At 35.2% G+C, this 14,297-nt stretch overlaps 1 protein-coding gene across 3 annotated transcripts in view; it reads left to right on the plus strand.

The window, feature by feature from the left end:
* LOC145253848 (phospholipid-transporting ATPase IA-like) overlaps positions 1–14,297 on the plus strand; it is a 517,619-nt gene that overhangs the window by 12,793 nt on the left and 490,529 nt on the right. The window lies entirely within an intron of this gene.

Genomic DNA, 14,297 nt, shown 5'->3' on the forward strand with positions numbered 1-14,297 from the left:
AAAATAAATAGAAAAAAGGGTTTTTAATGTGAATATCAATAAACTAAAACCCCAAATTTATAAGAGTATAGAAGAAGAAGATAGATAGAAGATATATATATGTGAGTATAAGTAGCCTTGGTGTGTGTAACACGTCTCTACTGAACTCATCTCTAAATATTTGGTCTACAGACTTGAAATTTGATACATAGGGTATTTGGACCTCGAGAATACTTTCAATTTTGTTTTGAACCTGTAATAATAGCTGCTAAGAGGACAAAATTGAAAAAAACAGTTGGCTCTTGCAGGAGTAAATTGAATTATTTCTGAGCATGCATGCATTTACATTTTTAGCTTGAAGTCGCTTAACTTTGACCCTTTTTTTATCAATCTGACGATAGTTCAAACGGTAGCGAAGAGTGGAACACTAAATAACTATTAAGGCTGGAACACTGAATGTTTTGGTTTTGATTCCAGCTGATGGCACCAAAGTCATATTTTTTTAAAACTTTTGAAATCATTACAATACCCTGCCAACCACAACAACAGTGACAGATGTCAAAGCCTTTGTGGATTCTTTTTTTTAAGTTAATAAACTTGGCTGGTAGAATATAAAACACATTTGTACTGATGGTGCTCCAGTGATGATTGGTGTCAGAGGAGGGTTCCTTATGCTTGTCAAGAATAAATGGCCACACATGATGTCTTCCCACTGTTCACTTCACCGATATGGTCTTGCGTTGAAAACTTTACTGCCACGTTTGTTAAAAGTCATGGACGTTGCTGTCAAAATGATCAACTTTATTTGTTCAAAGGCCCAAAATCATTGGCTCTTCCACCTTCTTGCCAACATAGGGGAGTTCTGTTCTATCCCAAAGTTTGTTGGCTATCGAGAGAGAAATACCTCTCTCAAATATATGAACTCTATATGGAAATGGAAATCATTCTACGAAAGGACAAAAATATCATCCATGTCCACTTCGACAATGAAGAACTTGTCATGATACTCATCCTCATCTACCTGGCCGATAATTTTGGTGGACTTAACAAAATAAACCAATCTTTGCAAGGTCGTGATATGATAATCTGTGATGTTCAAGACAAGCTTATCAGACTGTCTGCTCGAATTGAAATCTGGAAGGCACAAATCAAGGTTAGGTTCACAGCCTCATTTTCTTTCTCGGACAAGCATTTTCAAATTGAACTTCATATCGACATCAAAAGTTGAATCATTGGGCATCTTGAAATTCTTTCTGCTGAGTTTAAATCTTATTTCGATTAAGCACCACTATATGTTCCATGACACAGAGACCCTTTCAGCACTGAAATTGAACCTAATAAAGCAGAAGATCTGACAGAGTTCAAGGATTCAAAACCAATGCAGTTGGTCTTCAGTAACAAAAAAAGACCTCTCCACATAGACACTAAAATTGAACCTACTGAAAATGAAGCAGAAGAGCTGAGAAAGTTTAAAAGGCAATGAAGCTTACTTCAGTGATAAAAACAACTTCTGCTTGTCTGTTCAGGATGCGTATCTCTCTACTTAGCAAGAAGGCATCATCTGTAATGCTTATAAAATTCCTTACAACATATCTTTGCAAATGTGCATTTTCTGACCTGGTGACCATTAAAACAAAATTCAGAAACCGCCTCGATGTTACAAACAATACTTGCCTTGCTGAGTCCATGATGGAGCCGGACATAAGAGGCCTTGTCACAATGTCACATGAGCTCAAAAGCAAGCGTGTCATTTTCAGCAAAATGTTCACTTATATTTAACTAGCAGGGGTATCCAGCGTTGCCTGGGCCATATAAAAAAAAGGTAATGAATTTGCATTTGACTACACTTACTAAATCAGTTTTGTTTTAATTTAATTAATTTTACTGTGCAATAATTCAGTTTGAAAAAAAAAAATCCACTGATCTTGGCCCACTGCTACGAATTCGGAATAGGGGCATGGGAATGAGAAAAAAAAGTTTTAAGCAGATACCATGTTAAAAAATATTTGTGATTTATGTAAGTAATAAATCAGCTCTCAGCTAAATCAAGCGCCGATAAAAAAAAAAAAGTAAAATAAAAAAAATGACCTTTGTTTTAATTTAATTAAAGGCCGATAAAAAAATTCCCTCTAATGATCTGTTTTGAGCCAAGTAAATAATTCAAAGTATAAAACCAAAAAATATAAAACAAATCTTTTAACCCCAGTTAAATGCAAAAGCTTACCAAAATAAATGGTTTAAAAAATAGGTTAAAAATAATAAACAAAATATCCGCCGGGTGTGAACGCAAAAACTAATGGTTATGAAACAACTCTCTTGCCCATTCGGCTACGGCAACAGTCATACCATGATGTTTCAAATTTATCTGCTTAGCATATCCGAGAGGTGAAGCAGTTCACGCATATGCAGATGATAAAATTGTTTAGAAAGAGACGATTTTACATGACCCCCACCATCATATTCTGTGGTTGTTATGGTAGAAAAAATGGATATTTTGTTCTAAATTTCACATATTATGTGTCCTTTAAGACAGTACCAGAATCAGCCTTGTCCGCTTTGGATATCAAAAGTTTTAGCGAGAAATGCAAGCATACATACATACATCTCTTCTTTATATAACAGACATCTAACAGACATCTCTTCTTTATATAATGACATCTAACAGACATCTCTTCTTTATATAATAGATTTATAGTTTTAGAGTAACTAAATGAGAAAAAATATAAAACAAAAGCTTTATTTTTATTTTTTTAAGTGCAGGGGACTCACAAGTGTTGAGATACTCGGTAAGGGGGGCCACAGCTCATCAAAGGTTGAGAACCACTGACTTATTCACTATCACTTGCTGTTAACATATTATAATCTATTGATAGAATAACAGAACATAATTTTCTGTGTTAATAAAAAATAAAAATACATTGGGATCTTTTCAACAACGGAAACACATGTTCATCTAAACCTAAACGTAAATTCCATGAACAAAGATTCTTTCTTAAAACTGCACGTCTGTGGAACTCTCTTCTGTTTACCTGCTTTCCAACTGATTACAATATGGTCATCTTCAAGTCCAATATGAACAAATTCTTGATGAGCCGTCCCCTTTAGTAATCCAATTTACCAAATTTCCACTACTAACGATTACTATGATATTTTCCTATTGACTACTGTACCTCGTTAACTCTTATCATTGAGTGGCCTCCGGGCTTTGATAAGTGGTGATTCTTTTCTAAAAAAAAAAAAAAAAGAATGATGTAACTAAGGCTGCCAAATCGTTTGCCAATTGTTATGCAAGCTGAGGTTTGCCATGCTATCATTCTGGCAACTTAGCAGCTGATCTGAGCCATTGGAACCTTCTTTGTTGGGATGAGGAATAGTCTGGCTTGATCTTAGAAAATGTACTCTCCCATTCAGTATATTCTCCTTCAGGAAGGGGTGGTGATTTTTGGCAGTTGCTTAAGGCAACTCTACTGGTGGATGCTAACTTGTGTTTATTTTCTCCTATATTTGTATTTAACCAAAATGAATCCTCCTCAACATACATACCTCCAGCTAATCTGTCAAGCAGCAAAATTCTACCTATTCACTGTCGATGTATCTAGATGCTGGAAAGCTTTCTACTTTAATGGTTTGTTCCTTTGGAATGCTAGATTTTGGAATTCACTCAACCATTTCTTGTTTCCCTGGTTGTACTGACATGCAAAAGTTTAAATGTAATGTGAACAGACAGCTCACTGCTTCACTTCTCAAATAGTCCTCTGTAGACATGTTTCTAAAGAGCAACCACTTACATCCAAGTAGCAAGTTTTTTTTTCCATCTTCCGACCTTGTGTCACATCTTGTTGCAGTGGCGAGCAAATAAATACTGTACCTGGAAGCAAACATGTGTCAACCTAAATTACAAACAAAAGCTGAGAAAATTTTTAACTACACATTTGTTAGCAATAACAAGTACATAATTAGATAATTAACAACCTCTTATACAGATGAACAACAACTAGAACAATTTACATAATAATAATAATAATAATAATAATAATAATAATAACAGCAACAACAACAATATAATTATAATAATAATAACAGCAACAACAACAATATAATTATAATAATAATAACAGCAACAACAATATAATTATAACAATAATAACAGCAACAACAACAATAATATAATAATAACAACAACAACAATATGATTATAATAATAATAACAGCAACAACAATATAATAATAATAATAACAACGACAATAATATAAGTATAATAATAACAACAACAATAATGATAACAATAATAACAGCAACAACAATAATATAATAATAACAACAATAATGATAATAATAATAATAATAACAACAACAATAATGATAATAATAATAATAATAACAACAACAATAATGATAACAATAATAATAATAATAAAAACAGCAATAATAATAATATAATAATAATAATAATAATAATAATAATAACAGCAACAATAATATAATTATGATAATAATAACAACAACAACAACAAAAATAATGACGATGATAATAGCAACAACAACAATATAACAACAACAGCAACAATAATGATAATAATAATAACAACAACAATAATGATAATAATAATAAAAACAACAGCAATAATATAATAATAACAATAATAACAACAATAATGATGATGATAACAACAACAACAACAATATAAGAACAACAACAATATAACAACAACAGCAACAACAACAATATAACAACAGCAACAACAACAACAATATAACAACAACAGCAACAACAACAATATAACAACAATAACAATAATAATACAATAATAATAATAATAATATGCGGTAGGAATTTCATGTTTGTTTATGTGTTGTCACTTTTCACACCTTTTCTAAAAGATCGCTGAAGATGCAATGCAAAAAAAGTAATTCTTTAAAAACTTTGAATAAACAGACAAAACTGGTTTTAGAACACATTAAGATGCAAAAATGTTATTAAAAAATTTATTCCATTTTTTTTTTTTTGCTTTTCTTTTTTTTAATCAAAACATTTCTTATTAATTCCAGAGAACACAAGAGCTCTATTGCTTGTTTTCTTGTAATTCTTTAAATTTCATCTGATATTGCTGTTGTGTCAGACGTGGAACTCAAACTAAAATACACTTTCTATTATTACGGTTAAGTATCAAAGTATAGTATGTGTTTTTTTTTTGTTGTTTTTTTTTACACAGACATCACCACATTATCAAGGATAAGGGTTAAAGAGTGTACAGTAGAAATTGGACAATATAGTAATCGTTAGTAATGAAAATTCTGTAAATTTGATAACTTATATGGAACGGCTCATCAAGAACTTGTTTACATTAGACTTGAACACAACCATATTGTAGTCAGCCGGAAAGCAGGAAAACGGAAGACAATTCCACAGGCGTGCAGTTCTAAGAAAGAAGCTTTGTTCATGGAATCTACGTTTAGGTTTAGGCACAGATAAAGAGTGGGGGGAATTATTGATAGTGTGTACAGCTAGACGAGTGTTTCTTGTGAAAGTTTGGCGAGGGGGGACCATAGACTGAAGCTCAGTCGAACACTTTCCATGAAAATAACGATACATCAGAGACAAACTCACAACATCTCTTCTGTGAGATAGAGGTTGCAGGGAAGAGAAAAGGACATCTCCTACGAGGCTACAAAGTTTATTTTGAACTCTATCAAGACAGGACAAGTCCTTTCTAGCAGCTCCTGCCCAGATGTGGCAACAGTATTCCATCCTTGGACGTACCTGGCTCTTATATAGATAGAGAATAGCATCAGCAGTGAGATATCTACCGGATCGATAGAAAGATCCCACCATTTTTCCAGCGGCCTTGGCAACAGATTTGATGTACGTGTTCATTTTAAGATCAAGAGTAATGGTCAAGCCCAGAAGCTTGTCAAAACTTGAGGCCTCCTGAAAACGAGAGCCATTCATTTCAATTGATGCCAGATGTGGATCAGAATGTTGATGATGTAAAGAGAGAAGCTTGGTTTTAGAAGCATTAAAAGTAACCAGCCACTCCTTTCCCCATTGTACTACGTGCTCAAGATCAGAGGAGAGAGAATCGGAGAGAACTTGGTCGTTTACTGTCTTAGATGTGCTACCATAAATGGTAGTGTCGTCAGCATAAATGTCTAGGAATGATGTAAGGATGTGATTTGGAAGATCATTAATGTAGATCAGGAAAAGAGTTGGGCCCAGGATGGACCCCTGATGGACACCAGCATTAATACTGTGAGCTTCTGATTTTTGCCCCTCAACTACTACTCTTATGAAGCTATCAGAAAGAAATGATTTAATAATTGAGAAGACATTTCCAGCTATACCATAGCTAGAGATCTTGTGAAGTAAATCTTTATGCCATACCCTATCAAAGGCCTTAGATATGTCAAGAGCAATTGCCCTAGAAAGGTTGCCTCCATCGAGAGATTTGCTAATCCTATGAGGTATAACTGTAAGCACATCTGCTGTAGATCTAGCAGAACAGAAACCATATTGAGTGTCACTAAGAAGGTTATTTTTGTTGAGATGGTTGATTACTTCTGTATTTAACACAGATTCCAGCAACTTACTCATGACACACAGGAGACTTATTGGCCTGTATTGAGAGGGGGATGAGCGATCACCTGAATTCTTAAATACAGGGCATACTGATGAAATTTTCCAGGGTGATGGGAAGCTATTCTCCTTAAGACAACGTTTAAACAGTTTTGTAAGTATGGGCGCTAGTTCAGGTTGAAGTTTTTTAAGTACTATAATTGGAATACCGTCAGGGCCAGTTGCTTTACTGGAATCAAAGTTTTTGATTAGCTTGGCAACATCATGTACAGATATACGTATATCACATAGCGTGTTTTCTGATACAGGCGGAAATATTGGGGGTTGGCGGCCTTGGTCGCAAAGGGTAGAATTAGCTGCAAAGTTCTTGACAAAGAGTTTGGCTTTGTCTGATGCTGACGAGATTACCTCAGGTCCATTGATAATAGTTGGGATAGAGCACACGCTTCTGTTCAGGATTCTGTTTGCTATTTGCCAAAACTGGTGGGAACCAAGCCGCTGCTCAGCTACTTTGGACTTAACGGATTGAGCATACAACTCTCTAGCGTTCGTTATTACTTTCTTACAATGGTTGCTGGGAGTCCTGAAAGCGGCTTTAGTTTCCATACATCTATTACATTGGGAGCAGTGGAAAAAGTGATTTCTGTGCACAATGGCAGCAGCACATTCTGGAGAGAACCATGACTGGCTGTTAGGTTTTTGCTGGAACTTTTTTGAGGGTATGAAACGGTCTATACCTATAATTAACCATTCCGTCAGGTCTGATACTATAGAGGACACATCCTTTTTAAACATGGAACGCAGAGGTAAATCTGATATAAATATACGGAAGTTATCGCAGTCAGCCTTAGTGTATCGATATACTGTACAATGGAGAGGTACGTCTGGGGACTTATTACATTTCATTTTTATCTTAATTGATACAACAGAGTGGTCGGAATATCCAAGAGGAGACAGAACAGAAACTGAACTGCTAGAAGATAATAAATAATATCATGGAGTCTACATTTGCGCTATATATCCATAAGAATGGAAATGTCACAAATTCCTACAAAGGTTATGGAGATAGAAATTTATAACCAGATTTATTTTGAAACTACATTAACCAGAGTAATTTGATAGGTATGTGTCAGTTTGAACAAAGGTGGTACAATAAAATTGTGAGGTTATTATTTGCACTGGACATTCATAGAATGGAAATATTTTTAAGCAATATGCAACAGATGATGGACACAACTGTGGAATTTCCATTGGTCGTGTGATAACTCACATTTCATTTTCATAAATTCAAATGTACAAAGAAAGAATAAAAATCACCTATAACTAAATTCGTTGGCAGAACTCGTATGGGAGTACACATTTTGCTCATTAGGATTGAGCCAGCCTCAGCTACAAAGTGTTTTAGGTGATCCACAAGACACAACTTTGTGTCGCACACGCTTCAAATATCGCCATTCTCTGTAGAAAGGATGTGCTTGACATGCAGGTTCAGGAAGACATCTTGCATAAGGTTGCTGTACACTATTATGTTGCATGCCATGTTGCTGGGCAGGTTTATTTGGAGGTACATCTCCCTCAGAGAATTAAACATGCCCCAGATACCAAACTGGAAATTTCTACAATTCGGCACAGTACATACAGTGCTACGCCTTCCCAAATCATCACCTATCTGGTACTGGCCAGGTTCCTCATTGTTTAACTTCAGTGATCAGGCAAGAACCGGTGTGTCAATGTGATTGTGATGTATAGGTATATATAAGGGCTATATAAATATACTAGCCTGGGTGTCCGGTGTTGCCTGGGTGTTTAGAAGTGTGTGTTGAGAAAAAAAATAAAATAAAAAGTAGTAGTAGGTAGGCAGGCTCTAACCCGTACCGCAAAGGAGAAGAAGAATGTAAAAATATCAGCGAAAAAAGCAACCCCTCCTTGTAGAAAAGTGCCAAGTTGAGGGTGAAGGTATTAATGTTTTTGGCCAATTTTTCGATATTTGTTGTCTGAAGAGTCGAGCTTCAAAATGATACTGATCTCGTGAAAATCTGCCATCTCTGTTGAAAGTTTTAGGCAGACATTCAAGCATACATACATACATACATACATACTTACATTTAAACAGACAGGTGAGGTTTATATTATAGATTACAGAATAACTAAATGCCTAAAATCACTTCATGTACCAATTTATTCACTGGTAATGTTTGTTTTTTTTACTCTTTTTTACCTGAAACAAAGCATATTGGCACTTGGAAGGTAAGGGGATACTCTTTGAGATCATGTCTAACGGGACTGTGAGGAGTTGAGTAGCGAGGTGTTTGTTCACATTACATTTAAACTTCTGTGGTTATGTACAGCCAGGGAAGCAGGAAAACAGGGAAGGAATTCCAAAATCTAGCAGTCCAAGGGAAGAAACTATTGGAGTAAAAGGCTTTCCATCATCTAGGAACCTCAACGGTGAAGAGGTAGGATTTTGCTGCTTGTCGGGTTAGTCAGGGTTATGTACGTCAAGGGGGCATAAGTGATATGAGTTCATCAGAGCATATTCTATTAAAGTAAAACAAGCACAGAGATGCAACATTGTGGCGATGAGACAGAGGTTGGAGCTTGGTCGATAGTGTGGGACCTATTAGATTTGAGACTTTTTTTTAATTCTGTCAAAGAGTGAGAGATGAATGATAGATTCACCAGCCCAGATGTGCCAACAATACTCCATGCATGGGTTAATTGTGTCTTTGTAAAAAGTAATTTTGTAGTACGGTAGAGGGGGGGGCCCACCTTCTTTGCAGCAAACTTGGCAATGTCCTCATTGAATTTGTTCCAATTCATATTCCCCGTGAATGTTAGGCCGGGGAGTTTGAAAGATAGGCTCTCACATAGGGTGTTATTTGTTATGGTAATTCTTTTCCTGATCTACATTAATGATCTTCCAAATCACATCCTTACATCATTTGTAGACATTTATGCTGACGACACTACCATTTATGGTAGCACATCTAAGACAGTAAACGACCAAGTTCTCTCCAATTCTCTCTCCTCTGATCTTGAGCACGTAGTACAATGGGGAAAGGAGTGGCTGGTTACTTTTAATGCATCTAAAACCAGGCCTCTCTCTTTACATCATCAACATTCTGATCCACATCTGGCATCAATTGAAATGAATGGCTCTCGTCTTCAGGAGGCCTCAAGTTTTGACAAGCTTCTGGGCTTGACCATTACTCCTGATCTTAAATGGAACACGTACATCAAATCTGTTGCCAAGGCCGCTGGAAAAATGGTGGGATCTTTCTATCGATCCGGTAGATATCTCACTGCTGATGCTATTCTCTATCTATATAAGAGCCAGGTACGTCCAAGGATGGAATATTGTTGCCACATCTGGGCAGGAGCTGCCTTGATAGAGTTCAAAATAGACTTTGTAGCCTCGTAGGAGATGTCCTTTTCTCTTCATTGCAACCTCTATCTCACAGAAGAGATGTTGCGAGTTTGTCTTTGATGTATTGTTATTTTCATGGAAGGTGTTCGACTGAGCTTCAGTCTATGGTCCCCCCTCGCCAAACTTTCACAAGAAACACTCGTCTAGCTGTACACAGTATCAATAATTCCCCCCACTCTTTATCTGTGCCTAAACCTAAACGTAGATTCCATGAACAAAGCTTCTTTCTTAGAACTGCACGCCTGTGGAATTGTCTTCCGTTTTCCTGCTTTCTGGCTGACTACAATATGGTTGTGTTCAAGTCTAACGTAAATAAGTTCTTGATGAGCCGTTCCATATAAGTTATCAAATTTACCAAATTTTCATTACTAATGATTACTATATTGCCCAATGTCTACTGTACACTCTTTAACCCTTATCCTTGAGCGGCCTCTTGGCCTTGATAAGTGGTGATGCCTATGTAAAAAAACAAAAAAAAACCCAAAAAAACACAAACGCACATGGTTCATATACAAACACACAAACTCGTGGATGATTGCACCATGCTAGCATGAAGCATCAGTTGTACTCAGATTTGTGTATTATTACTCATGCTATGACCAGAGAATATTCTTTTCGTTGTTTTGACTCTCGAGTATATATTATAACAGTTAGACACAGTTAATCAATTGAGAACCACATCACCTTATCTAAAAACATATAAGATATTAACTGATATATACTCGAGAGTCAAAATAATTAAAAGAGTATTCTCTTGTCATAGCCCTACATATTACCATTGTTGGCGATACACTGATAAACATTGGTGTTTATGTTATTGATCTTGCTAAGCATTATAACATGGCAAAATCAACGATATGTGCTAATTTATTTATTTAGAACAAAGATGTGTTAAAGGTGGTTGATATACCAAGCAAAGGTCCCAAGTGTTTGAAGACGTAAAGAAATTATTGAGGATACGGATTAATGAAATATGTCTCTGGGGTAAGCAAACTGATTAATTGGATTTACATTAATTTTAACGGGAAAAATTATTTTGACTTTGAAACATTTTGTTTCACGTACATAGTTATAGAGTGAATTAGGTTCATTCTGCAATGTACTATTCTATTCACAATGAAATATTTGTATGATATATATGTGTATATATATTTGCATGATATATATTATATTTCCCTTTATCTGTCTGTTCCATTTTTCTCGGAAACTGCTGGTCCAATCTGACTAAAATTTTGTATGAATTTTTGCCATAAGGTGCATCAAACAAAGTATTATGGTATCCATTCGATATACAGTTAGAGATTAATAGGGATTAGCCATCACAATTCCAAATTTACTCTAGAAGTTTTCTTGGAAACTACTAAGATGATCTGGCCGAAATTTTGTATGAAACTTTGTTATGATAAAGTCCAGCAAATTAAGTATTATGGTATGCACAGTTAGCAATTAGTATTTAATACGAAAACGAACACAAACTTAACCATATTCAACCATCAGTTTGGCATAAAACACTCATTCTAAGTCAACAGGCTACAACTTTCACCTGTCTTTAAGGTAAAAAGTTTTATATACATATATATAATTTTCAGAATGTGAGCGATTATAATTATTTCCACAGCTAAACAACGCCGCAGCTCACAAGAGCCATGACAGTCAACAAACCGAAAGTCCAAGACTCGAGTTTCTCTCTCATTTTGGGTTCATCAATAAGACATAAGACGTGTGCAGGGCGTTTGCTCAGTTGGCAGAGTGTTTGCCTCGCATGCAAGAGGCTCAGGTTTTGAATCCCAAGTTTGGATATGTCTAACTGATGAGCCCAAATGAAGGCGAAACTCGAGTCTTGGATTTCGGTTTGTTGACTGTCTTGTGAGCTGCGGCGTTGTTTGGATCTAAAAATAATTATTTTATATATATATATATATATACATACGGCATAATCACGTTGACACACCGGTTCTCGTGAGATCCCCGAAGTTAAGCAACATTGAACCTGGTTAGTTCCAGATGGGTGACCATTTGGGAATTCTAGGTGCTGCATATGCTCTCCACTTATTTCGGTATTTGTTTCCAGTCGTCCTGTACATACACTTCACTTGCCACTGGTATTTAACAATGCCGATTCAGGAAAGGTGTGATTGGAGATTGCACGCCTCCTGCCACAAAAATTTCATGCGCAGGCACCCCTTCATGGATATCCATAATCTGTATATATATATGTTGCATAGTTGCTAAGCCTGTTATAGGTATCGCCTTGATATCAGCCAATTTTTAATGTCATTTACCTAATAGTGTGTCATTATGTTGAATCATTTTAAACAATTTATTAAATCATGTATTATTGATTGCCTTGTCCTCGTTGACATTTAATCAATACACAGTGTTGCATGAAACAGGAAAAACCACACTCTGCAAGTTTGATGCTGGTAGGCGATGTGACCTATTGGATAACATGAATTCTTTTCACATTTTTGTTTGTCATCATGTAATCAGTATAAGCTCCATTCCAAAGCAATTCAGGTCTTTATATTAATAAATCATAGACTTCTTAGGTGCTCAATTAGACTTGCACTTATAATGAAAATTTTAAGTAAAAAGAAAATGCAGAAAAGTCTTTATGATGTATATACTCATCGCTGAAAAAAATTTGGCATATTCCAAAAATCATGTAATTTGATCGAGTAAATTTTTGTTTTATTTAAAAAAAAAATCAAATTTTATAACTTGATCGATGTGAGTGAAACCAGTCGCCATATTGGATTGAATGCAAAATTCATCCCTGGTTATTTCCCCTTTAACAGCCACTCCAGAAGCAGGGTTCATCAATGACTGCTAAAAATACTTAATTGCTACAAATCGTAAAATTTGATTTTGTTTAATAAAAAAGAAAAAATACTTTATCAATTTTAATGATTTTTGGAATACAACATCTTCATGCCGAGACAAGTAGGTACACCATAAAGGTTTTTCTGTATTTTTTTCCTAAATAAGTACAAGTTTAAATAAGCACTGAATATTACCTATAGTAATGGTACCAAGTCATATAAAATAAAGAGACTTTATATTGTCATATGTATTATTTCATGTTTTAATTTGACCAGGTGTCACCAAAGATAGTCTGAAAGATTTTTTTTAAGGCTTTGAGTTTAAAAAAAAAACTAAAAAAAATAGATAAAAAGTCATAATCAGTTTTCTATTACATGGAAAACATCAGTAAATCTGTGTTGTAAAAATGCACACATATCAACGTTTCAGAGCATTCACCATTAAAATACTTGTAGAACAGGCATGTTTCGTCGATGGGACAGAGGCTGAAGCTTAGATGCCAGTTCAGGGCCTATCAGATTTGCGACTCTCTTTTGAACCTTGTCAAGGAGCGAGAGACTAGTAGCCGATGCACCAGTCCAAATATGACAACAATACTCCATACATGGGCAAATGGTTGCCTTATAGAGGTACAGGATACTTTCAGGTGTTAGTAGTTTTCTAGCACGGTAGAGAGAGCCCACCTTCCTTGCAGCAACCCTGGCAATGCCCTCAATGTAATTGTTCCAACTCATGTTTCCTGTGAACGTTAGGCCAAGTTATTCACTATGTAGCACATTCAACTCTCTCTTGAGATGCTTTTGAAGGAATTTTGGTACTTGTGCAGTTTATGCACCATGCTATTTTTTAATGGGATTTTCACGTTAAACTCAATTTTTATGGTATCTTTTGTTTATTAAATTGTTGGATAAAAATATAGAATAGTTTTAAAAAAGCCCCTCTCTCTCCATGTTTATGTAATAACGTTATTATTTCAGCATGGTCCATATTCTGCATAAGTATTGGAATTTCTTACTCTATGCATAACTTCTTTAATTTATGGCTTTAAACTTTTGATTGGTTGGTATTGAATAAAATTTCATAGTGAGCTCATTTTCCATACGATAAAATACTAAAAGACGTTTTTTATTTAAATTTCTTCCTTTTCTTATTTTCATTTTCTGCAACTTCACAAAAAATAGGTGTAACAATACAGAAGGCATACATTATCTTTATAGTCATAGGAATTAAAGTCTGGGTTGTGGTATATCGGTATACACCGCCAACCAATTGGATAAGCATAAATAATTTCTCATCAGAGAATTATTTCACGTTTTAAAACTCAATAAACAACATTAGAAAAACGTAAAGCTCTATAGCAAAAACATTGATAAACTAATGAAGATAAAATGAAGTACTTTTACCACATCTGGTCAGGAGCTGCTCGATGCGCCCTATCTAGCTTTGATAAAGTTCAAAATTAGCTTTGAAACCTAATAGATAGTGACCTTTTC

This window comes from Euprymna scolopes, chromosome 3 (assembly GCF_053919585.1).
Source record: "Euprymna scolopes isolate OS-2025 chromosome 3, ASM5391958v1, whole genome shotgun sequence".
Lineage (NCBI taxonomy): Eukaryota > Metazoa > Mollusca > Cephalopoda > Sepiida > Sepiolidae > Euprymna > Euprymna scolopes.